Genomic DNA, 27,256 nt, shown 5'->3' on the forward strand with positions numbered 1-27,256 from the left:
ATCATTTGTAGATGATGTGACGTAGACAGAATGTGAAGACTGAACGCTGCTCGACTTGGTCTCCGTCCGGCCATATAAGCAAAGTGCACACTGTTAGGACGGTCGTTTAAATTTGATCAATACCAAGTGAAGGTAAGCATCATTATTTACTCCATTCACAATGATGATGCCACAGAACCAGAAGTTTGTTTACAATGAGGTACTACTAGAAGTAATATTGCTAATAAATTCTAATCGTGAGAGATATCATAATTCAAATTGAAACACACTTGGATAAACTGTGCATCTAGTCATAGCGCAACTGAAGTATTTTTGGTCAGCTGGTTTATATTATAATCTGCTTACAAACTTGTAACATATGAACTTCCGACAATTTGACATCATTATTGTGAGCAACGTGAATAATCATTGTAATTATCTGATCTGTCATTGGCCAGTTTCTGTTGGTTGGTCCTAACGGTGTACAGTTTGCTTATATGCGTCTGGAGTATTAGCCATATGGTATTCAGATGACACCTCGTTGAACAATTTTAGAGATATGAGGAATAAGTTGGAGCAATGATATGAGTTCTGTCGATCTGATCGCATATATCATGGCAAAAGTTCGAGTAATGACGTGATTTCTATGGATCTGATCGCACATATCATGGCAAATGATTCATGATGAAAACGTACGATAACAGAGCGGCAGTCAGCAAAAAATCGTAACAGTCTGATATGGACATTATAAAATTGAAGCATTTCATATATTATGTAGGACGGCATAATCTAAACAACTGATAAAGAAATAAACAAAATGAAAAAATATATTAAAACAAAATCTGAATGCTTTCAGATTTTACATTATGCCCAAAGGGGCGTTTTTTAATATTTTGTGTATTAGCTTTATTTACTAAATATCATGTTCTCGGACTTAAGCCATAAAATTCAATTCCACGACAAAATAAAAAGATCTTTAAAAGAACATTTCTTTAGAATTTCCGATACGCACACTCGCGCACTAGAGAAAATTTTTTTCGCACATTGTTGCCATTGCTCCCTTTGAAATCGTTGAATTTCTTAATCAAAAACTCATTAATGTTTTACAAAATATGAAATAGATAATAAAACAAATTCTCAATTCCAAATTTGGGCGAAAACGAAATTAATAGCCCTTCTGAGCTAACGCTCTATTGGGCTAACTACACTGGTGTGCAAAAATTAAGGACGAAGTCGAAAAATTAGCATATCAGCTGAACGAAGAGACAGAGCGGACAGAAAGACCAATCAGGAGATTAAGTAAGGTGATGTACGGTAGCACATGCGCAGATATGCAGGTAGACGTAATGGGGGAGTGTCTGAGTAGTATAAAGCCTGTTGTCGGTGTAAGATCAGTATTTCTGGCAAAGATATTGCACGCCGTATAGCAGTTAAAATCACACCGAGTTGCTGCCTCAGCGAGAAATGGCGAATAATCAATCTGTTAGACGACATCTGGATGCTTTTACCCGAGGTCGAGTCATTGGGAAGTTGGAGGAAGGCCGCAGTGTGACAAGTGTGGCTGCAGAGTTTGGAATTGCTCACAGCATCGTTCACGACTTTGGAGACAATTTCAAACTACAGGAACAGCTATCCGGGGGTTTAGTAGTGGTCGTCCACGAGGAACCACACCCGCAGATGACCGGTATATTGCCTTACAGGCCAAAAGAAACAGGCGGCAGACAGCGGGAGAAATCGCTAGACACACGACACAGGCGATTGGATGACCGATATCGCGTTTTACCGTGGCCAGAAGACTGCACGGTGGTGGTCTGTTTGCACGACGCCTTGTACGGTGTGTACCTCTAACGCCTGCCCATCGGAGAAGACGTTCTCTGTGGTGCCGGGGACACCGGAATTGGAGAGACAATGAATGGGGACAAGTACTCTTTACAGATGAGAGCAGATTCAGTCTGAGTAGCGATTCTCATCGCATACTCATCTGGAGAGAGCGGGGAAGCCGCAATCATCCCTCGAACATCATTGAAAGGGACAGGTATGGAGGTGGCGGTGTTCTCGTTTGGGGAGGCATCATGCTTGGTAGTCGTACAGACCTTCACATCTTCGACGCAGGTTCAGTCAACGGGACCCGTTATTGTAACGAGATTCTTCTTCCATATGTGCGTCTTTTTGGAGGCGCTATGGGTCCGCAGTTCCTTTTCATGGACGACAGTGCACCTTGTCATCGCACAGTAGCTGCCGAACAGCTCTTAGAGAGTGAGGATATTGAACGTATGGATTGGCCGTCACGATCTCCGGATCTCAATCCCATCGAGCATGTATGGGATTTTCTAGGCAGACGCTTGGCAACTCTACCTTACCACCAGTAACGATTCCGGAGCTTCGATTGGCGCTGCAAGACGAATGGGCAGCAATGCCTCAACAACTCATTGACACCCTCATTCTCAGCATGGGCAGACGCTGTGAAACCTGCCTAGCAGTCAGGGGAGATCATATCCCCTATTAAAGACCGGATTTTTCTTGCTGGACACGCATCACAGGGATGTTTCGGCCTTAGTCGCATTGCGCTCCATGCTACTTTTTCAATAAAGCTTCTTTTTATCCCTCTGATTTCTCTTTTAGTAAGTTTTGCTTACATTACTCATGTCCTTACGTATTGGGGATCTTACGGTATTAAATGTGTTGATTTGGAAAGCTTTTGTTCAAAGTTATATTGAAAAAACCGTCTCGTCCTTAATTTTTGCACACCAGTGTATAATTTTATGATAATGGCATTTGATATATCAGAAAGAAAATATAGAAGGAAAGGAATGCATCGAGAAATGTTTTATTGCGCGTGGACGGGTTCGTAATTGATTGAATGCACACAGAACCAATGATAGCTTGATAAAATTTATTTTTACCAAAAGAAACAATTTACAATTCTAGAACTTTTCACCAAAGATAACGTACAGCTCTTCTAATATCACACACTACAATTAGTAGCTACACTTCAAACTACAAAGAACGTTACGCACAGCGCAATTCAAAGCGCATCTAAAGGGAAACGCTTACACGGAGATATCTCATTATTCCGAATTCAACACTGGACCGAAGAATTGGGAGCTGATGCTATTTCTCATTTTATATAGTTTCCCTCGGCTGCCGAGAAATCTCTATTACCTTCCATTTCTAGAAATTAAGAAAAGTTATATACTCTGTTGTGTAAGGATTATCTTAATTCTATTAACAGTTAAATTTTGAGTTAATCTTCCTTTCCTATCGATTCTTAATTTCAACTTGCCACTTCATTCCAGAATGTAGTTTTAGAATCACGTCTGAATGCTAATGAGGAAGAGCGGTATTTAACCGCGGGGTTCTACTGTCTTAGCGAGAGAGATACCAGATATTCTGGCTGCACGCGTCCGCCTTTTTAGGCTACTCTCTCGTAAGCTCGACCATATTTTAGAGCCTTGATAGTTTCGCAGTCAATCAACGCTAAGGGGCCAACTCTGTAAGAATCTTGATAGCTTCGGCTATATCTCTTAGTCTCTTAAGTTCAAGCCCAAGTGTCAGCTTTATTGTACAACTCCAAGACGTAGACGTCCAACGTTAAACTTTAATTGAAATAATAAAGGGTTATTTCACCCTTCTTACTTGTTGCTTTCTATCTCACGAACTCAAGCGATTATTCGCTTACTAGTTCTTAAGGTTCTTCACTGTCAACTGTAACTTAGAAATGCACAGTGGAGAATTCTACAGTTGTCATGTAAGTAGTTACATGTCAGGTTACATGTAATAGACGGATACGGTTACAAATAGGGATCAATTACAATTATTCAAATACAGTGCCAGTTAGGGTTATACAAGAACCGGACCCAATGCCGCCAAATGGTTGCCAAGTTGGGCGATTTTTAGCGATTTCTCGCAAGATTTGGCAACAAATTTAATCACCAAAACCATCGACAGCTTGGTAATATCTCACCAGTATAGCGAGATAGGCGTTTACCTCTATATTAAATAGACTTGCTTCTGTAATCTTGTATTTCCGGCAGAGCTTCGTATCTTTAAACTTTTCATGTTACGTTATATAAAAGATACTGCAATTTCACATATAATTCCACTTAATTTATATACACATATACAAAATTTATAAAGGTACGTACCTCGTACAACAGGAAATAAACGCACAGATATTTATATTACAGAATTTAATATGAGACTGACTTTAAAGAATAAGTATAACGCTGTTCTCTTATAACTGTGGGAAACTTATGATACTCATGTACTTGCAGCAGGCTGCAGATAACTTGAGATGGCTCAATAGGCAATAGTACAGTACAATATGACTAAACGTATTTAATTACATGTAATTCTAGGATAAAATGGAATATCGGATGCACTTCAAGTTCGGGAATTTCGTTGTTAGATAAAGATTTTATTCCGGTAACTTTACTTTCATTATTATTAAACAACATTATACTTATAAACGTTTCTTTTCCTTTTTTTAATACTCAAATAAATGGAATTACAGAATTTTTATCCCTTGGCTATGTATTCTCTGTTTTTGACTATTATTTGTTGTATTTAAATAGACTTACTTTTAAATGGTGAAAGCCAAATGCCTCTTTTGTTTTTATTATGTTGCAGTTTTAACTATTCCATGGCTGGTACACAATATCGATGTTGAGATTGTGAAGCTTTGTTCTTTAAGTGACAAGAAATCGCTTTATACGTGGAAAGAACAGTAAAGTAAAAATATTCCAATGAGATTTCCAAGGCTGAGACGTTTGTGAAAGGTGGTTTCTCAAGTGATATCTTGATGTCTGTAAGCAGTGAAATACTACATGTTCCCGGTGTATCGTCTTGTTTTTTGTATAAGAAGGAATCATATATTATCTTGAAGTATATGCTTTATTATTGACACAGAATAATATTAATGCGGCACAGAAAACACATCTATACATAAAAATGAGAGAAATATTTCAAAGAGGATGCAATCGCAGCACTTTTGATACAGTTCAAGCATGATAAAGCATTATCTCTCATACTCCATAGGCGTCTAAGATGGGATACACATTTCTTATATCACGTTTTTGGGGTAGATTTCTGCCTGTATCTGGCAATAAAAAGAGGAGGCAAAGTAGGTTTACTTGGCAAAAGAAAGCATTAAACGAATTTTGTTTGAAATTTTACTAAATAGAGAGTTCTTAATTTCCTCCCTAGGTGCTCATACTAGCCGACAACTTTACTGTGACTATTAATTATGAACACGTAGCCAGTATATGTGATTGGAATGGAAGTTGGGCTTCTTACATGTTTTGTAAGAATGGCTTCTTACATTTTTTCTAAAACTTTTCATATGATTCTCGCAAGTAAAATGACAACTGTCATTAACCTTGGAAAGTTTTCGTTACCCTTGTATATTTTACGGCCGCTAATTAATGACTGTGGTTAAATTTTAGTCTAAATTAAATATTATGTGATAAAGCCAGATGTAAAATAAACGAATACCTTGCTAATTACGAATGAAATTAAGGGGTTTAATTTAAAATTAAAATTTCATTTTACATACATATCTATAAATAAGTGAGGGCGTTTCTACAAAAGTTTGCAAAATGTTTTAAACTGTTTTGCATACAGGTGAGAGAAAAGAATTCATGTACTTTAAGGTACTTTTCTTTACGAACCACGTATGGCCATTTTAAACTGTAAATCGAAATGTAAACTAATTTATAGGTCTTCTCCGTTACACAGGTAGTTATAAAAATAATTGAAACACCCTTGAATAAAAATGAGGACATTTAGGAGTGATCTTCGTAACCATTAAAATATAATCATAGCTACCAGATTTTTTTAATATAAAAATAGTATGAGGTATAAAAATAGTATATAGTATGAGGTAGCTTTGGTGAAGTTGTATACTTCTTGGATTTTTGTCAAAAGCGTAAAATGTCAGACCTCGCAGAGTTTCAAAAAGGCTAAACTATAGGAGCTCGATTATCTGAAGAAACTGTGACTGAAAAATCCCAGCTTTTAGGCGTTTCTACAGATACGGTGTCTCAAGTGATGACAACGTAAACGCAGCACGACAAGACAAGCTTAGCAAAGTAAAGTAATGGACGGAAGAGGGGGAAGCTGAGTGAAAGTGACCGATGAGTAGTGAAGCGGATTGTAATGTTTAAAATGAAAATATCTGCAGACGAAATTATCGCAGAGCTCAATCAGCATCTGGATTCTCTAGTGTCAATAATTACAGTTAGGAGGCATCTTCATAAACAGAACATTTACAGCAGAGCAGCAATTCCCAAACCACTTGTCACGCATGATAATACCAAGCATTGTCCACAGTGGTGCCACAACTACAAAAATCTGGTCCATTAATAAATGGAAGACAGTTATATGGTCAGACGAATTATCTTTCACACTTTTCCCTACAAGAGAACGGGCGCACATTTGAAGGACACCTGCACAAGCGCATGATCGTGATTATATTCTTCCAGCTGTCAAACATAGGAGGGATCTGCCATAGTATGGGCAGTCCTGTCGTGGCTTGTCATGGCGCAATCGTAAACCCGCAAGGAACGATCACTGGGAAGAAGTACAGAGACGTTTTAGCTGACCAAGTCGGTCCTATGACGCAAATTTTGTTCTCTGCAGGAAATGGAATTTTGCAGGATGTTAATACTCCTATTCATACAGCAAGACTTGTCTAATCATGGTTTGATGAACACGAAGATGAAATGAAACATCTACCTTGCCCAGCAAAGTCCCCAGACCTCAAAATAATGAAACTTCTTTTAGGCCAGCTTTAGAGCGTTCAATCCGGAATCGATATGCTCCACGAGCATATCTCCCGGAACCTAATTTCTTCATCAAAGAATGGTACACTATTCGACACTTGCGCGATCCTATTCCCAGTTGAATGCAAGTTGTATTACATAATTATTAAATATCATGCACTTAAGCCATAAAATTCAATTCAAAATTCAAAATTAAATTACCAAAAAATATTTAAAAAGAGCATATATTTAGAATTTCCGATGCACAGTCTCACGCGCTGTAGATAAATTTTTTATTCCCCGGACAGTGCTTCCATTGCTCGCTTAGCAATCCTTGAGTTTGTTAATCAACAATTCGTTAACGTTTTACAAAATATGAAATAGGTAATAAAACAAATTCCAAATTAGGGCTACCAGATGCCCATATTCGGGTGGAAGATTACGTTATTCGAAATTTGATGTCTCTAGGTACCGTTCTTTTATCACAATGCGAGAAATATACATATATTTATGCAGCTTCCTTATTATTTAATTTCTTTAAATATAATGTAGAGCTCTAACATTTGGTAACAACAATTTGAAAAGTGATACGTTGTTTATAGTGATTCGACACAAAATGCCAAAACGAAATGAATAGCCCTTCTGGGCTAACGCCCTCTGGTTTTGGGTTATTAAAAAAAACCTATATATCCCTTCTGCAAACTTAGATTTCTTCAAACATACACAAACTAGAACCAAAAGATTACTCTCAGGAACTCACAGTAAAATAAGAAAGAATTAAGTACCAAAGAATCGAAGCATATGCGATTGGTATGTGGTCCCATCATGTGCAGATAGCAGTTAGCTGTCATGTCCCATAGCATGTTCTTCCTATTAACGTCAACTCTTTTATTTTGAAGGCAAAAATCCATAGCGTGTTGGAAACTTGCCCGAAACAAGACTTACTATTTGTCGCCTCACGATCTTCGGTGCTATGTATTACTATGGCGACCGACCGTTATGTATAAAAAGGAAAATATGTTCCGTTTTACTATGTTTCGTGGGCGAGGAATTTGCTGCAAAGAAAAGAAGCTATAATTCCCGAAACGTGACATTTTATTTTATGTCTTTTCTTTTAATTTTATTTCTTCGATACAGGCGGATAGATATCTCTAAAACTATCTAAGGTAAACAAGCAACAAAGGTCTTTACAGCATGCGAAGTGAAAATGATAGTAAAAGAATAGGTTTCCTTGTTTAACGTATGTTTCATTTAAAGAAATGTCATCTTTTTCTAACGTTATAAGGCATTATTATGGATCTGAAAGTTAAGATTTTTATGGTTTTTCGTACTTACCCAAATCTGTTTAAAATAACGAGAGATTTCAAAAAACGTAAACTGTATTTTCACCGCAGAGCTTTAGAGAAATATACGAGTTAAAATTCGTAGGGTCTTGTGACTTATATGATGAAATGTATAATATGAATTTTTAATAATCTTCTTTTAGGTTTATTAAAACCTATTAAGTTTTACTAAACAAGTATGTAATTTCACACTAGTATGTCATATCACGCAATTTTCTCTTTGCACTTCCACCACTGTAATAATCATTTTTCCTGATAAGGAAAGGGATGGCATCATTATCGACGTTATTGTATGATAGAGGTATGGTATCGACTCTCTCGAGATATAGGTACGCTGAGAATCAGAATCCATGTTGAATCTCGACTCATCTATAAAAAGTACTGTGCTCCACTGTAGTTCAAGGCGCATGTTGTATGCACCATGCTAAACACTCTTTCTTCTCTGCTGCACTAATGGGAACTCAAATAGCGGGTCTTCTGGCAGACATCCCTATCTCATAAAGCTTTCAGGTAACTGCAGACCAAGAAACTAGGGTTGCAGTGACATCATACAGCTCACGTAAGAGCTGTGAAACTGTAGAAGCCCTGTGTCGCTCAAATAACGATCCACATTCGTCGTTGTGGATCTTGATCGACCTTGTCCAGGTCTTCTCGATATGCATCCATTCTCTGAATCAATTTCCACAAATTGAAAATGACACTGTGCGTTGCATTGAGCTCTGTATCCATATGGGCTTTGTGATTGGTCTGTCAATCTGGTCGACAATTTTCCATCTCATTCCGCTATCCATGAGTTCGTGGCTACTCACTTTACTTGAAATTGTATAAAATATACCCAATTCTTGCGAGAAACATAGCGAATGTTGTGAAAACGTACGACCACACAAATCGCCGAAGAAGCTTATATTATATATATTCGTGTGCTTATATCCTCTCAATAATTACAGCTTCTCAGACACGCACATGTATGCTTACATATTTGACTCTGAATATTTGAATATTTATGAATTTCGAAAAATTCGACTCTCAATCTTTCGATGGCAGAATTAGTACTTTCAGTTCAATACTTTCCGTAAAAATAGACATAAATAGCAAATTCTCTTAATTTTGCACGCGAGTACATTTAGTCCTCGACATTTCTCATTATCAAATATAGTTTCAAGGGAAATCAGTGTAAACGCTTTATAAGAAACATAATTAAAAGCTTCTTTTTAATGCAATTTTTCAATCATTTCAATACATGTCAAATTAAAAACTTCTCAGCATACGACACAATTACACGTTGGAATAATGAAATTTTTCTGGTCAGCTGTTTATTGTATTAAAATCTTTCCTTTCTAATAATACAAAAGCCTGTCATTAACGGAAATCGATTAATTGTTTTAAAATACATTGATTATCGTGAATGAGCTGAAGAGCTACTTATGCTTATCATAGACGGGAAGAATTAATATCCCTTTAGCGGAATAAAACATTCAAAGAATAAGCGTTTAAATTCTTCTGTGAGGTAGTTGTGTATCTCGAGACATTTCATTTCCAAGCTGTGTTTTTTTAATGTTAGCTGATTGATAAGTTAATGTTCTTTTGTGAAATGCATTTTTTAATTAGTGCTATAACTAATTTTTTAACGCGCACTAACTTCTAGAGTCATTAGTGTTTTGCGGAAAAGAAAGCCAGAAAATCGGAAGTGCGCTTTCTAAGACTCGAAGTACGCTCGTCTCGACTGCTAGCCAGGGAAGCTTCCAATTACTCCACTGAAGTACCATTTGAAGAGTCCTTTTAAAGGGCGGCTGGGAAAGAAAGGGACTCAGGCGCCAAATCCTGGTGGTGACAAACTGTCGTCCATTATACTTTTAGTACCGGGGCTGCTTGTAAAAAATTCTAGATTTTTTTTTTTTTTTTAGTCCAAAGGGATTTGAATCCCGAAGGACTATTAGTTTCGTTTTGGCATTTTGCGTCGGACGGATAAATGTCGGTTCACTTTTCAAACTGTTGCCATAAAATGTTAGAGTCCTGCATTATACTTGAAGAAATTAAATAATGAAAATCTGCGTAAATGTATGTATATTTCTCACATTGTCATAAAATAACGGTACATAGAGTCATCGAATTTTGAATAACGTAATCCTCCAACGAATATGAGCATGTAGAAGACCAAATTGGAAATTTGAAATTTGTTTTATGATCGATTTCCTATTTTTTAAAACTTTGACGAATTTTTGATTAACAAACTCAAGAATTTCAAAGCGAGCAATGGCAACGTTGTGCAGAAAAAACATTTTTATCTCCAGCGCGTGAGTCTCTGTATCGGAATTTCTAAAGATATGCTCGTTTTAAAACTATTTTGCGATATTGCTGTTGCACTGGATCTTATGGTTTAAGTGCGAGGAACATGATATTTAATAAAGAAAGGTAACACACAAAATGTTAAAAAACGCCCCTTTGGACGTAATTTAAAATCTGAAACATTTCAGATTTTTTTTTTTTTTTTTTTTTTTTTTTTTTCTCAGCTGAAAACGTGCAGCCGGGCGCTCGCAGGAATTAATGTAATTTCCTACTGCGTTTCAATCCCACAACAACGGACGCAGTTAAGAAAAGGCTGTTTCTTTATAAACTATGAATGAATGGAAATTATTGCAAAGCGTTATTGGGACTTCGCTGCTTTCTCATACACACAGTAATTTGTCATAGTAATTGACATACACATCAAACACATAGTAATTGATAATCACATTGTAGGGACATTAGGTATTTTTTTTGAAGCAGACAAGATGAAAAATGAGCAATCGCCTTCGCCGGGAATCGAACCACGGACCTCTGGAATACCGGCCCAGCGAGCAGACCATCACACCACGAAGGCACGCTAAGAAGGCGGAAGAAATACTTTATAACATGGTAATCTTATTCTTCTCAATATTGAGATTCTCGTGTTTCACAATCGATATTGCGTGTAGTTAATGTTATATGCGGGTTCAAATCAGTCAAGTTACTAAGTAAGTCAACATAATAGGAGAACCATTTTAGTTTTCTCGAACCTAAATTAATAAAGGGAAAAAATGGCCAAATTCTGAAGCATCACATAGATGATATCATAAGGTTGAGGGCTAAATGAATGGTAGTTACATCAATTTTGGGCGACACTATATATTCCTGACAGTTTCAGTATTTTCACTTCTCACACAGCTGATTCATAAAAATTCAACTTACATGCTGAAACTAGTGCTACTAGTATGCATCTCTAATATTCTTCGCAAACATAAGAGTCACTTCAAGATTAATTCATTTTTGTTAATATTCTGTCCAAAGGTTTGGAAGTTCCCATGGGTAAGGAAGCTGTCATTTTTTTACAATCCTTTTTCATAGTAACACAGGACTGATATTACTCTAGTACACTGATAGGATAAAAAAGCCAGTACACTAAGCTGGTCATGTGAAAGTTTCGTGTTCAACTACAAACAACAGCAGATATTTTTTCTCTCTGCTGAGAAAAAAAAACAAATGAAAGAGAATCACAAACTGTGTTTTAGTGTCTTAAAACAGTACAATATAACACGCACCTTGGAGAAGATCTGCATTGAAGACAAGCCCTCAACCTCATACTATCATCTATGTGATGCTTCAGCATTTTTCTAGTTAATCGTTAGATTTGACTCGGCCTGTTAACTGCGTCCTCAGAAGTCATAGGTTATTACCGAGCCTTTGTTACTTTTGTGAGTATACAACGTTCTATAATACATTATTTTTTAACAACTGATATATGCTGAAAAACTTTTCACTCAAATAATTTGTAAGCTCTAAATATACATTATAAAATTTGGCATTTTTTGGTAGTATAAACTGGCCTCAAACCCTTAACAGACTTATAATAAATAAATTATCGCTGTGGTTGAAGTTAACGGTAGGGTCATGGGAAGGTTTCTAAAACAAACATCAGAGCTTGAACATAAACGCACGAGTCTTGCTTACAAATCAGCACCACTTGGGCCGATGTAATTTAAATTAATATTCAATTTCAAATTTAAATCTAAGTCCCATAGTCAAAGGCTACGTAACTTATTTAACACGAGGTTGACTCAAAACGTCTCACCGGTGTAATAGTTTAAACCAAGGGCAGCTATAACGCAAAGTTCAATAATTATAAACTATCAGAGCTAGCAAAACCTAGTAGCGTGGCCTCAAGGGCCAGAAACACGCTCTGTCGTGCAGTCTCCAAAACCTCGCCTCAGATACTTTCAAACCTGATTTGAATTCCGGTAGAGAAACGGAGAGGAGAATAAAGATCTAAATCGTAATAATTTTTTTAGATTAACATAATGTAACTTTACATTATTAATACTGCCTTGAAGTTAATTACTTTAGAACAATAACCTAGTAATCGCATAAATACTTCATTCAACTAAAAATGTTTTAAATTTTAAAGTTACGCATATTACGAAGTTGGCTATGTCTCAGTACTGGAGTTTAATATGATTTATAAAGTTTACTACATGTTAGCTATGTGACAATATGAAGTTTGCAAATGCTTTCGGGAATACAAATTCAGTGCGGATCTATGAATAAGATCTCCTTTGCGAAAAATACATGATCTCCAACTGTAAAATGAAATATATCAGTCACGTTTTTGGGTCGTGTAGTAGTTACATAGTTCGCATTTTATTTTTATAATGAATAGAAAAATTTCCTATGCATAAGTTTATGCATCGGGAGAGTGTATAAAATATTAGGCTTCGTTATTTTTATATAATTGAATTTTTCATGCTTGTACGAATTAAAGGAAGTACCGTAATCACGAAAAAATTTGGGTATCCTATTTCAACGAAAATATCCATTTTTGACAGCTATCGAATGCAATTTAACGATGTTTCGACGCGACGTCTGCATGTAAGTGCAAAATAAACGACTCTTCTTCCCAAAACGGATTATAAAATGGCATTTTAAATGAATTCAGAAGAGTTTTTTTCGTGACGTCTGTACGTTCGTATGTACGTACGTACGTAGGTATGTATATATCTCGCATAACTCAAAAAGGATTAGACTCAGAATGTTGAAATTTTGTATAGAGAACTGCTAAAACATGTAGTTGTGCACCTCCCGTTTTGGTTCCAATCGACAGCACCAAAGGTGTACATGTAATAATAGCAAGGAAAAGATGGTACAGCGTCGATGCGTAATACCTAGATATTATAGATCGTAGATTCATATTGAAGAGAAAGAATTGTGATTGCATAATATACTAATAAGTTGATTTCGTAATATCTAAAAAACGTGGCAGTCGAGGCAGTTTTAATTCCATTTTTATTAGCGATGAACATTTGTGGCCACAATCCTTTGACACTGTAGTCGTGCGTATTCAACAAAATTTACATTTTTGATAGTGTTGCGATAGGAACAGAGCAGAATGAAACAGCGTCTAAGCGACACAGAGGCAAAAGCTAAAGTGCATAGTTCTCCAATATGAAAACACACGAAGAGAAAGGTTTTGGTTTGAGTTAAAAGTGTCAGTTCCCAATTATTACGTCATCAGTGCTGCGCCATGCAAAATGGAATGATCTAGAAATGACGCAATCTAGAGAAATTATTACAATTTTCATAACAAAGAATTAAAGTGTTACGGTTACTTTAAATTATAATTTTGATTTGCATATTTTATCTTATGTAAGATAAAAAAATATTATATAAGATATGTTTTATTTTATGTAAGATAAAAAAAATCTTATATAAGATATTTTTTATCTTATAATCTTATATAAGATATTTTTTATCTTATGTAAGATAATTTTACATAATTTTATATATAAGATATTTTTTATCTTATGTAAGATATTTATATGTAAGATATCTTATATGAGATATTTTTATCTTATGTAATCTTATGTAAGATTATGTAAATCAAAATTATAATTTAAACTACGGTAGCCCTTTAATTCTCACTCTCCGTTAAAAATTCTCTTTACCCTAAACAGAGTAAATTTCAGAAAGTAAAGGCAATGATTATATGGTCCTCGTTTCTGAAAGCTTCTCTTCTCCACTTTTAATATTTCTAAACTTGTTTCAGCATACTTTGTTTAATATCTCATATTTTGTTTCTTCGCCTCTGCTTTGTTTGAAATAGAGATGCATTTTCGTATTGATTTCGTTTAAGTTAACATCTCAGTGCAATATCTATGGGAAATAATATTCCTAGTATTGAACTGTACGTTTCGTCTTAGTTTACCATTGCGAATAATCGTGAAGCACTATTTTATTTCTCATCTTTTATTTCAGCGATTGCCTCGAACAACACAGCTGATAAAACAGCGTGCATTCCATATGCCGCCAGGCTAGATTTGATTTTTTCCATTCCGAAATTCTGAAAGTTATATGATAAATAAATTTCGTGATGTTCCAATGCTGCATATTTTCTTTCCAAAGTAAGCTCTATTTGTGGTTTATGAAATAAGTGAAAAAACACTAGACGGCTATCTGCACGTAAAATCAAATATAGATAGTCGTTTGGAATTTGAGCCTCCGGCGTTATCGCCAGCTATATGGAGAGACGAAAAATAATCTAATAAGAGCAACTTTACCACATTTCATTCAATAAATTGCTAAAAGTAAAATCTAAGTTAAATATTTTTGTGCGAAACTTTCTGATGTTAAGTATTATTTTAATATAATTTTAATATATCTTAACATTAAGAGATGAAAAAAATTCGTTATAGTACTTTGCACTTGCTTCATAAGACTTGCGTGTTGTAACTCATCTTATCTGCCTGATAATAACAGAAGAGCAAATCTACCAATTTCATTGTGGACAAAAGGCAAGGACTGCCCTTATCATTGGCTTAGCCTTATAGATGACAAGACCAATTTTGCCAACTCCATTCCATTTTAAGGAGAATCCTCTGGGACACAGTTCCGAGACTGCCCTTCCTAATGTCTCTACAGTGGCGCCCGAATTAAAAGGGTGTTGGATGATGATTCTCCTCACCCAAGATTTGGCGATTGGGTTCCCTAAAAGCCTCAGTCGCCCTTTAAAAGGGCTCTCCTTTTCTCCCGCCTTCCTAGCGTGCCTTCGTGGTGTAGTGGTTCTGCACGCTAGATCGCTATTCCAGAGGTCCTTGGTTCGAGTCCTGGCGAAGGCGTTTGCTAATCTTTCATCTTGCCTGCTTCCAAAATGCCTAACACATGCATTATTTCTCCGCGATTCGAGACAGCGACAAAGCTAGATCAACAGTACACAGCGCAAAATGCCCATTTTAAGTTGGCATAAATCAGTTTTCGACTTGCAATAAAGTAAGTTGGCATAAATCAGTTTTCGACTTGCAATCAGTTTTCGACATGCAGTAAAGGCACTCAAATATTCCACAATAACCCTGTTTGTGTAAATTTGGAATAACAAAATCTCCGATGGCTTCCAAAGAAGGGTTTGATAAGACCCGCCTAACGCTAGAGGCCGCTAAGAGCGCCATTGAGTGTGTTCAGTTACTCGATGGAAGGTGTGACGCAGTGATGATCTGAGATTCTGAGATTGTTATATTATTATACTCCATTAAATCAATTTATATTTTATTGATTCGTGATTATTGATTTTTGATTTATTAATATTTGATGTGATATTATGCTTTGTTGAACCACCATATATTCGAAACTTGGATTACCAGGGTTCTAGAAAAAAGAAACTTTCCAGTCTGGAGCAAAGAACCAGTTCAAGTCATAACCTCACATATTTTCCAAACATTAACTTTTATTATATTACATATTTTACTCACATTTTGATTAGACTTTGGGTAATATTTCATTCATAATGGACATCCGTTCTGTTTTTAAAACGGATTTTTGGAATTTAGTTCTTCATGGACTCAGAGATATGGCATTTAATATCGTAGTGTTACCCTATTATTTATTGTTAACTTATTGCGAGTTTAACTCACGTTAGGAGTTTAATTTAAACATGCTAAGGCATTTCCATTCATAAAATATTCTTCAAATAATCATAATTGATGAGACCTACAAAGAAAGTAAGGCACTTACTTACTATGTTAGTTTATGTTTGTTTTTTAGACTTACTTGATAAGAATATAATTTTGAAATATCAGATCCTTCTTTTACCCACTTGATGAAATTTAGTATATTGTTTGCAGGCACCAGTAACGATGCTGATTTGAAAGATTATCCCCCCCCCCAAAAAAAGGAGAAAAAAAGGAAGAAAGTTGAACTATTCTTGTTATTAAAGCAGGGACATTTCTTTCGCTTGTCACAATGTAATACCTCTAATACAAAGTTACATAAAGACATTTGGGACAAATTTAATGTAAATAGTCATACGGATATTGAAACAGGTTTAAAAACTTTATTGGATATGTTTATTTTGAAAGAGATTTCAAAGCGGAAACACAATCGAAGGATTTGTGAAACATTTGAGCAGAAATCCTTTAAATCAGGGGTTCTCAACCAGGAGGGAATTTCATAATTTCAGGAGGAATGTGGATAGCCTTTTATTTACCTTGTAAGGTTTAGCCTAAATTTTTAACAGTTATCTTCAGTTAAAGCTACTTTCCTATCCTTCTTAATTTCAGCTTATAATTTCCTACCAGAATGTGTTTTTTAGAATTGCTGTTAATGCAAATGAGTAAGAGCGGTATTTATGTCGAAGTTCCACTGATATCGTTAGAGAGTCAGAGATTCTGACTAGCGCGCGTTTGCCTTTTGGCTACACTCTGTCTAAGCTATTACTACGATCGGCCGTATCTCAGGCCTTTGATAGCTTTGCCAGCTTAACTGATATTTAGGGGCCAACTACTTAGAAATTCTTGATAACCTCGGTTATATCTTTTAGTTAAGCTTTAGTTAAGTTTCATTTCTTATTACTTTGGGTTCAAGCCCAAGTGGAGGCTTTTCTGTACGTCCTGAGAAAGGGACCACCTGTGAAATTCTTATTTTGAGAAATAAAGGGTAATTAACCCTTCTTGAGTTTTACGTATCTGTTTCTGAACTAAAGGGAATATTTACTTACCTGTTCATGAGTTTCCTGCATACTTAGCTGTTAGTTAAAAGGTTGGAACCTCCCCCCAACCTGTTAAGTATTTAGTTTTAGTTTACTAATACAAAAAATTATTTTTATTCAAGTTTTGTTACTTTTTAACATTTTCTATACTTTTTTGATTAATTTATAAAACACATTAAAATAACCTAAATTTAAATAACTGCACATGTACTTTTTGAATTTTGGAAAGGAGGGAGAGAATGATCGTGTAGCAATGGTGTAAGGAGCGCATGGGATACAAAAGGTTCAAACCACTGCTCTCAATGACAGAATTTAGAAATTTGTCTACTAGTTCCGGTTAATTTATACGGACCACTAAGAAAATCTACTCAAAATCGAGTAAAACCAAAAAAATATTTTTATAAATGTTCCTTGAAAAATAATAACTCGTAAAATGACGCCTCCGGTTACAGATACAAATCGTCAATATTTTATCTTGTGCTGCTCAAAATGCTTAAGAAATCATGAAAAAAGCGCAGCTGCCGAAACTATTATTGCTAGTGTTAGTTCCTGAAACTGAAGAAAATGGAAAATCTTATTTGGATTCTTCTCACGTTGTAACAGCTGACACCACAGGTTACTACTACATCATCTAGACGAGTTGTTATGGGTGTATTAAATACGCACATCTGTGCACAAGCTTCTTATATATGATAGCAATACTATCAAATCACTGACATTGCTTGTAGGACAGTTATCGAAAGATATTCTGGAGGCTAATCTTATGGAACAAAAAAATATCAGGAATATTCCCCTTGAGGAAAACTTCGAAAGTAAATACAAATATGGACGTCCGGAACATAAAGCAGATCCGGTAACTGCAAGTAAACCACTGCAAAGAAAACCATATTTTCACGGGAGATGGGTGGTTATTTGAATATGGCAAAGCATTCGAGGGTTATTTGCCTAACGGAAGGGATACCTGTTTGGAGGACGTTCTAAGAGAAACTAGTAACAGATTGGGAAAACTGTGTTACACATGTGAAAAACCACAAAAATCAAACATGCATCCAATCTGTTCGCCTGTGCTCGAACCCATATCAAACTGCTGGTATTCAGCGGTCTTAACCGCTCGTATTCAGCAGTCCGTGCTTGTTATTCAAGACTTCCTATACGGAATGTCCATGGACGCAGTTAAAGATATATATAATGATATTCAAAGTAATGATGAAGAAGAAGAACTATTGAGATGTTTCTTAAATCATTTATAAATACCTAGTTTTTTCATTCTTTTATTGTAGTATAAATATGCCATAAATAAGTATTTTATTATCTCTAATGTCTTGAATCACAAGACAGATTGTACCAGATGTTATAGCAACGGTCACGCAAATCCGAGATATTGCGAATTGGTGGTCTTTGACCTCTGAGCTGCCGTCCCATGACATCCCAAATGTGTTCTATCGAATTCAGATCCGGTGAGTTAGGCGGCCAGGACATTAACTGTAAATCAGCATCATGTTCCTGGAGCCACTCCAACACAATTGTAGCCTTGTGACACGGGGCGTTGTCCTGTTGGAACATTGCATTTCCAGCTGGAAAACAGAGGCCGTGTAAGGGTGCAACTGGTCCGCGATGATGTACAGATACAAGTTAGCATTCATGGTCTGCTCTACCACAACTACGGGTCCCAGAGACGCCCAAGAGAACGTCCCCCAAAGCATAATACCGCCACCACCGGCCTGTGTATTACCTACTGTGCATTGAGGGAGCAACTGTTCGCCTGGAAGACGGCCACCACGGTATCTAGTATACGGCCTTCCTTTGCTGATGTTATAAGAGCTCCGAAGAAACTCAGCCTAATAATTAGACCAAAAGGCGACACAACTACAGCAGAATTAAAGGAATAGCTAAATACCAAGGTTCCCATATCGAAGTTGCCGGTTGGAGTGGACAGAATAGTTACAACACCCAAAGGAGGCATCGAAGTATTTTGCAAAACAGCAGAAGATGTCTGCCACTTGGAAGAACACCTCCACAAAGCAGAGGTCCAAGCAGAATGCACAAGACCAGTTCGTCGCAAACCAAGGTGTGTCGTTCACAACGTCAACGAAGGAGCATCGTCCGACGAGATCGTCAGCGAGATTAGTGCCACCAGCGGCAAGCCTCAGACAATGTACAAAGCACTCTTCAAGCTCAATGAACGAAGAGGAGGATCAGTTAAATGGTCATTGAATGTGAGCCGGCAGGGTTCACGGCAATTATGCAATATAGGAAGATCTTTATCGGATGGCATGCGCATAGACTTTCAGAGTACCTGGGAATCAAGCGTTGTTACCGCTGTCAGCAGTACGGTCACACGCAAGACATCTGCAGAAGCAAGCGACAGTACTGTTCCTACTGCGCAGGCGATCATAACGTCCGTGAAAGCACAGCAAACGCCGCCGAGTGTATCAACTGTGGAGAGGCGAATTACAGATATGGAGCCCGCAGAAACTACAAACACCCAGCGTATCATCCCGATTGCCCAGAATATCAGAGGCAGGTCCACCTCATTAGACAGAAAACGGAATATTAGTCAAATCGTTTGGGACCGGGATTCTAGGCATAGAGAGAGCAGAGCCACTCACAAACCAGAGAGCAGTCAGCAATACAGAAGACATGAATGTAGCACTTGTACAACGCGACTCCCTCATAAAATGTCTTTAAATCAACCTTCAGCGGGCACGTGCAGCCACAACCCATGCAACTGCATATGCGGCGGAAGAGCAGATTGACATGATTTTCGGCCAAGAGCCTTATTGCAGGAATGGAAAAACAATAGGATTCCCACTAAGCTGGACAACGTTTGAAAAAGAAGACGCAAATATGCCACCAAGAGCGGTTATAATTTGTTGCAACCCGACTTGGTTCCTCGTCATAATAAAAAACGAAAGAGACTTTGTGGCCATACTTTTAGAAGTACAAGGTCTTACCATAGTGATGGTCTCACTGTATTCACCTCGAACGGAAGATACAGAAAACGCGACCAATGCAATACAGCAATTCTTACGAGATTACAAAATAGCTAATGTACTGATAGCCGGCGACTTCAACGCGCATAGCACCACCTGGGGCTATGCCGTTACAGACATGAAAGGCCACCATATTGAAGACTTTCTAGCTAGCCAGAATCTGGTCGTGCACAATCAGGCAGACTCCCCTCCAACATTTGACAGGGTCTTTGCGCAAGGCTGGCCTGAACTGACGGTATCTACCTTACAGGCAGCATTATTGATACAAGATTGGCAGGTTGTGGAAGAATCAAGTCTATCTGATCACAATTACATCAGATTCGACCTTGCCAGTAAGACCTCAACTACGATTATCAGGAGGTATAACTTACCAGGCCGAAAGATCAACTCATTTGCACGTATGATCAGGGCTAAACTCTCCTTATTCCAAGAACAGCTGCAACAAGCACAGGCTACAGAAGAACTTGAATCACTGGTCCAGCGAATAATGCAAACAATCCAAGAAATATGTGACCAGCACTTACCTGTAAGAACTGCCAAGCGAATAACATCCCTAAACTGGTGGAATAGCTCTCTAAGAGTACAGCAGAAGAAGTGTCGAGCTCTGCGACGCAGACTAAAGCAAGAGCGAAGGAATTTCATGCCCACTCAAACTCTCCCCATCTTTCAAAGGGAAAGGGCAAAGTACAAGCGCATGATTCTCGAGGCAAAAGTAACCACATGGAGGGAATTCTGCACCAACAACACGGTCACGTATGGCATACACCATAAAATAGCAACAGGAAGGCTCTTCAAGCCAGCTAACTTCCATCTACTGCCAACCCCAGACATCTGCAACAACTTTACAGCAAACATGCTAGATGAAATCTTAAATAGTCTTCACAACCGATGATCCTTCGAACGACACCCCTGCACACGCTGCAATACGCAACCTGCCAATAGCAATTGACACGCAAGATGACCCAGCATTTACCTGTAAAGAGATCCTGACCGTAGTGAGACAGCTACCCCAGAAAAAGGCCCCAGGCCCGGACGAAGTGGACTATCGGATTATCAAAGTAGTAATACGCACCAACATCGACCTGTTCTGTACCCTGTTTACCAAACTTCTCAACACCGGTACGTTCCCCCGCTGTTTCAAAGTGGGTCAAGTGGTCCTTTTCTTGAAGAAACACAGGGATCCAACGCGAGCAGATTCCTATCGATCCATTTGCCTGCTCTCGGCAATGGGTAAGGCATATGAAAATCTCATTATGAACAGGCTCAGATACCATCTTCACAGGACTGACCTTCTAAGCCCTATGCAATTCGGGTTTAGAGCAGGTAAATCAACCCTTCATGCCCTGTTCGAAGTTAAAGAGCACATCCTGCAAAATAAACACAGCGACTACCACACAGCGTTCGTTAGTATAGATCTGAAAAGTGCTTTCGACACACTGTGGTGTCCCGCAATTCTACAAGCACTACGTCATGCGAGATGTCCCAGCAATATCCATAGGACACTAGCCCATTACCTCTCGGATCGACGTATCATCTTTGTGCATAATGATAGGGTAATTAGACAAAAGCAAACACAAGGCTGCCCGCAGGGGTCTTGTGCAGAGCCGCATTTGTGGAGTATTACCTACAATGCCGTCCTATCACAGCCTTGGCCCGAACATACTAAAGTAGTCGCCTATGCCGACGATACTGCACTTATAATAAGGAGCAGAACAAGAGAGGAATTGCAGGCACATTCTAACCAGTCATGCGCCATTTTTCAACAACGTTGTGACGCCCTCAAACTAAAGATTGCAGAATTGAAATCACAAATAATGCTTATCCCGAAAAAAGGGGGCAGCTTAGTGCGCCAGCCCTACATTCAAATAAACGGGCAAAGAATAAGAATAGTTAAGGAGTTAAAATATTTAGGTTTAATCTTCGACCCAAAATTTAATTGGATTCCGCACGTAATGGAAATTAAGAAACGCACAAAAATAATAGCCCAGCAACTTCGACAGATGCAAGGACATTTATGGGGTTTAAACCCATACATCCAAAAGACTCTCTATTTGACCGTGGCAGAAAAAATCGCAACCTACGGCGCAGCAATATGGGCCAACCCCATGCAGGGGAGAAAGGTACGACATTTACAGAGCTTACAGCGACCATTCCTGTTAAATATTACGAAGGCATTCAAGACCACTTCAACGGCGGCCCTAAATGTCATATCAGGGATTATGCCTCTACATATCAGCGTAGAGCGAGAAGCAGCGCAGCAATTAGTGATCCAGCTGCACAAAATGGCAACATTCGGTGATGTCATCTATTCACCAGAAGACCTAGAGCGGGATTATGATCTATTGGATACCCACCCAGCAATGCAGTGTATAGGAGTTAATGTGAACCTGGAAAGCAACGAACCAAAGACCAACAGGTCCATTGAATTGTATACAGACGGATCGAAATTAGATGAGAACGTTGGCTGCGCGTATGCTGTTATACAGCAGCACAACATACAGCATACGTGGAAAGGTCATTTACATGCAAATAATAGCGTTTTTCAAGGCGAGGTCACAGCGATCGCACAGACCCTGCTCTACGTAACTAGGAAGAAAATATGCAATGTCTTTACATCACAGACTGCCTCTCATCCCTATATGCTATCCTAAATCCAGCACATAAGTCTCCAGCGATTGCCTCCATAACAATCGACACTACGAGAACACCAGCACCTGCAGATAAAATTAGAATGGACTAAAGCTCACGTTGGAAACTTCGGGAATGAGCTGGCTGACAAATTGGCGAAAGAAGCAGCTAAAATTGTAAATGCAGCGCAAATAACAATCCATGGCCGAAGTCATATGTCAAGAGAAGTCTCATGCTTGCCGCAACGTCCCTGTGGCAAGAAGAATGGGAAAACGGAGCTACGGGACGTAGAGCACACTACCACATGTCATACGTGAACCGAGATCGTCTCGTAACGCACCCGCAACTGGTAAGATACATATCCGGATACGGTCCTTTTCCGGCCTATTATGCCAGGCATAACATCACGAACACCGCACAGTGTTGCTGCGGAGAACGCGGCATCCCAGAGCACTATGTGGTGGAGTGCCCATTAACAGAGGGACTTCACATACCAATCCCAACGGTAAACAAGCAGGCCTTCTGCAAATACCTTATAAAGCTGAGGCACCTCACTAAAAAATAGTCAAAATAATGAATAAGCTCAAGAACATAGGTACTGACTTATGCGCAGCGGACTAGTCAGTGTAAGCCATATCAGTAAATACCACAAAAAATGCTAAGCATATGTCAATGTGTAATGTATAATAAGCAGTAATAAATGTAAGTGTGTACCCAGGCAATCAGATTGATAGGCAATAATTAATGCAGTGAAGCAGTATATTAGACATAATGTACATAAGCAGACGTAAATATAAGTGTGTATTGCAATAATAGTGTTCTAAACGTAATAATGTTTAAATGTAAAGCAAACAAGTAGATGTAAAAGCAAGAATGTTTTTAAAAATTAATGATAGTGTTTTTAAATATTGTAATGTGTAACGTAATGTATATAAGCAGTTGTAAATGTCAGTGTGTACTTATGCAAACAGATTGACACGCAATGATTAACGTAGTGATTACCTGAAGCAGTGTATTAGATGTAACTGTAAGTGTATATTGCAATAATAGTGTTCTGAATGTAAAAATGTCATAAATGTAAAGCAAGGGCGTCTTTTTTTTTAATTAAGGATAGTGTTTTTAAATATTTTAATGTGTAATGTAATGTATATAAGCAGCTGGAAATGTGTGTAATTATGCAAATAGATTGAAACGCAATAATTAATGTAGTGATTAACTGAAGCAGTGTATTAGGCGTAATGTACATAATCAGACGTAAATATAAGCGTGTATTGCAATAATAGTGTCTTAAACGTAAAAGTGTTGTTCTAATTGTAAAACAAACAAGTAGATGTAAAAGCAAGAGTGTTTCTAAAAATTAATGATATTTTTTTTTAAATTTTCATGTGTAATGTAATGTATGTATGTAGTGGTAAATGTAAGTGTGTACTCAAGCAATTAAATTGAAATGTAATAATTAATGCAGTGATTAACAGAAGTAGTGAATTAAACATAATGTACATAAGCAGATAGCAGACGTAAAAGTAAATCTGTATTGCAATAATAGAATTCTAAACGTGAAAGTGTTATAAATGTAAAGCAAACGAGTAGATGTAAAATCAAGAGCTTATTAATGATAGTGCTTTTAAAAAAAAGTTGTAATGTGTAACATAATGTATATAAGCAGTTGTAAAATGTATGTGTGTATTGCAGGAACAGTGTTCTAAACGTAATAGTGTTTTAAATGTTAAGCATGTATTGTCAAGTGTAGTAATACATTAAGCAAATAATGTCAATGCAATTGTAATAGGAATTACAAAATGTATCTCTAGATGTAGGTGGACGTGGCGTTATACCAGGTAGAGGCATGGTGCCCACGCCCTCCGTCGCATATCGCATATCGCAATAAGGTAACCGTCCAATGTATTCGGTATATGCCCATTCTGAGCTTGCCAGACTTAACTTCGTAACTTGCACGGCCGCCTGATTAGTTCGCATCAAGGAAAAGTGCAATATAATTACTCGAAAACTAGCCCACTCGTAGTGCCCCAGGGGTATGACTGACTGTGGTATGAACTCTTTTTTTTAGCTTACTTCATATTTTACAAGTCAAACATTCTTAATCTCACGTAACGGTGGAAATGTTACAACATTAGAAAATAGAGCAGAAAGTTTTTTAATGCAGAATTTTAATATCAATAATCCCAAGTTAAGTGCAAAGATTCATTACTCATAAAAATTTTGCAAGTCATAAACAAGCACGATTACATCAAATACCATTCCACTGTCTGAAGATCTACACTGAATTAATTTGTAGTTGGCGGAAAAAAATAGAAAGGCTTTTACGAGTACTTATGTTTGCTATCAATTACACTATAAAAACACACTTTTTCTTCCTTTACTGACGTTTATTCGTTCCAGATAATGATCAAAGGAATTTTTGATAAATTCTTACTTCGGCGCATTTAAAACGGTCGCATGCTGTGCAGACGAAGCAAAAGAAAATTGCGATTAGGCTTTCATGGTTTATTTTTCAAACTAATGAAAATATATTTGCCTCTGAAATCCCAGTGATAAAATATTATTTTCTCTCTCCAATCTCTTGAAAAATATGAAGATTTTTAAAGCTCACTCAGAAGACAAACGCGCTGTGTAATTTTATTTTCTTTCACTCCCCTTTCGATTTCACAAAAGTGAAACCAGTCGGAAGGCGGGAAGAGCGATTTATTAGATTTTTGTTTTTGACTATGATGCGTATAAAAATACAGTCATTTTATTTGGATGGTGGTAGTAGTTTCTCCTCTGTTTGAACAGGGACGAAAAAATAATACACTAACATTCGTTTTATCAGTTCGTAAAACGCAGTTTCTGTTTTGCCTCTCTCTTTCGTTCCATCGACGAACAGATGGCTCCTTTTAGCCTGGTGTGAAATAATGGATTGTAGAATAATTCTTGCAAAGAAAGTAGTTTTAAAATCGTATATCAATAACAGGATTTCTTTTCATTTTCCTGGGAATATAAAATTGCCCAAAATTTAATTTTCAAACACCATTCCGTTATTTTTATATTAGCTCCAGGCAGATCTTCTTGCAACGTTTTTGAAGGAAAAACGACATCCCTGTCGTCATTTGCTTTTATTCTGAGGTTTGTTTTATATTTTCCTTGCCAGCATATTTTCGTCCACTGTATTTCTGCAGCTTTTCAGTGAAGCATTTAATAATGAAAACTAGAAGTAGTTACTATCGCCCTGACCGGCATAGTGGTTAGTGTTCTTGGCTGTCATATGATTTGGCCCGGGTTCTAATCCCGGAAAAAATTTCAATGTTGAACAGTAGGCGCTACTTAATTGTGGTCGCATTTGTCCTCGTTGTATAACACTGTTATAGAAAAGATAGCGCTGTATGGTGCAGCGATATGGGCGTCACCAATGACGGTGAGAAAACAAAAGCAACTTCAATCCATACAAAGGCCCTTTCTTTTAAATTATTCCCGTGCCTACAGAACAACCTCAAATGCTGCACTGTTTCAGCTCACCAACAGCATCCCCCTATTCTTAGCTGCGGAGCAGAAACATGCAAAGGCTTCAGTTCTTTAGCTAAGAAAAGACTGCAAAATTACAAATGAGATAGTAGCTGCCAGCTCCTACACCTCACCGACTCATCCATATGAAAGACACCCAGCTAGCCGAAATAATATCACACTATGCATAAGGCATAATAGATACCAAGCACTATATCCGAAGATCTACACTGATGGTTCTGGCATAAACAACGGAAAAGGATGTGCTGTAAAAATATATCTCAGTGACTATGAAACAAAAGACTTCAAGTTCCAACTTGACAAAGAGAATAGCGTTTACAGTCGGAAATGTACGCGATTCTGCAGAAAACCAACGTAAGCACACATCATCATTTTCCAAGGACTTACATCTATACAGATTGTCTCTCGGCAATGCAAGCACTCGCAAACCCCAATAATAGATTACGATTAGCTCAGGAAATTCTTAGAAAGTCCTCCAATGCCCAAGGCCAACACTTCTTTATAATCTGGATCAAGGCCCATGTTAGTCATAAGAGAAACGAAGAGGCTAATATATTAGCCAAGGAGGCAGCACAAGGAATCAATGCCAAGAAAATAAGCATCCCCTGGCCAGTTTCTCACTTCAAACTAAAACTTCAGATCACAACTAAAGACTTATGGCAACAATGGTGGGACGCTGCAAATACGAAACAGAAGAGTTTACAACCTCTTTCCCAAAGTTGACTCTCCTCCAATCTCTCTCTCCAGAGATATCACGTGGTTTATCACGGGGCACGGTCTCTTTCCGACGTACCTCTGTGTAAGAAATCTCTCTTCATCAGACTCCTGTGCATGTGGTGAAAAGGGTCACCCCGAGCATTATCTATTTTCCTGCCCGTTTACAGATTCCCTTCATCTAAAGAAGCCAAATTCAGAAGAGGATTTATTCCCATTTCTTAGATATGCAGTCAAGAATAAGCACTTGAGGAATAAAATTACGAAGGTTATTGACTTTTTGGCAGCTAGAAGTCAAGAGTAGTGTACTTTAACCTTCAAAGAAATGCTCCA

General features: G+C 37.6%; 1 protein-coding gene and 1 non-coding gene across 8 annotated transcripts in view; one reads left to right on the forward strand and one right to left on the reverse strand.

Moving 5' to 3' along the window:
* LOC118197630 (potassium voltage-gated channel protein Shaw-like) overlaps positions 1–27,256 on the reverse strand; it is an 834,105-nt gene that overhangs the window by 727,529 nt on the left and 79,320 nt on the right. The window lies entirely within an intron of this gene.
* On the forward strand, positions 15,134–15,207 carry TRNAS-GCU (transfer RNA serine (anticodon GCU)). Its single transcript has one exon. It is a non-coding gene; the product is annotated as a tRNA-Ser (tRNA).

The sequence above is a fragment of the Stegodyphus dumicola genome, chromosome 3 (genome assembly GCF_044657685.1).
Source record: "Stegodyphus dumicola isolate Sdum_Otavi_A_Nest chromosome 3, ASM4465768v1".
Classification (NCBI taxonomy): domain Eukaryota; kingdom Metazoa; phylum Arthropoda; class Arachnida; order Araneae; family Eresidae; genus Stegodyphus; species Stegodyphus dumicola.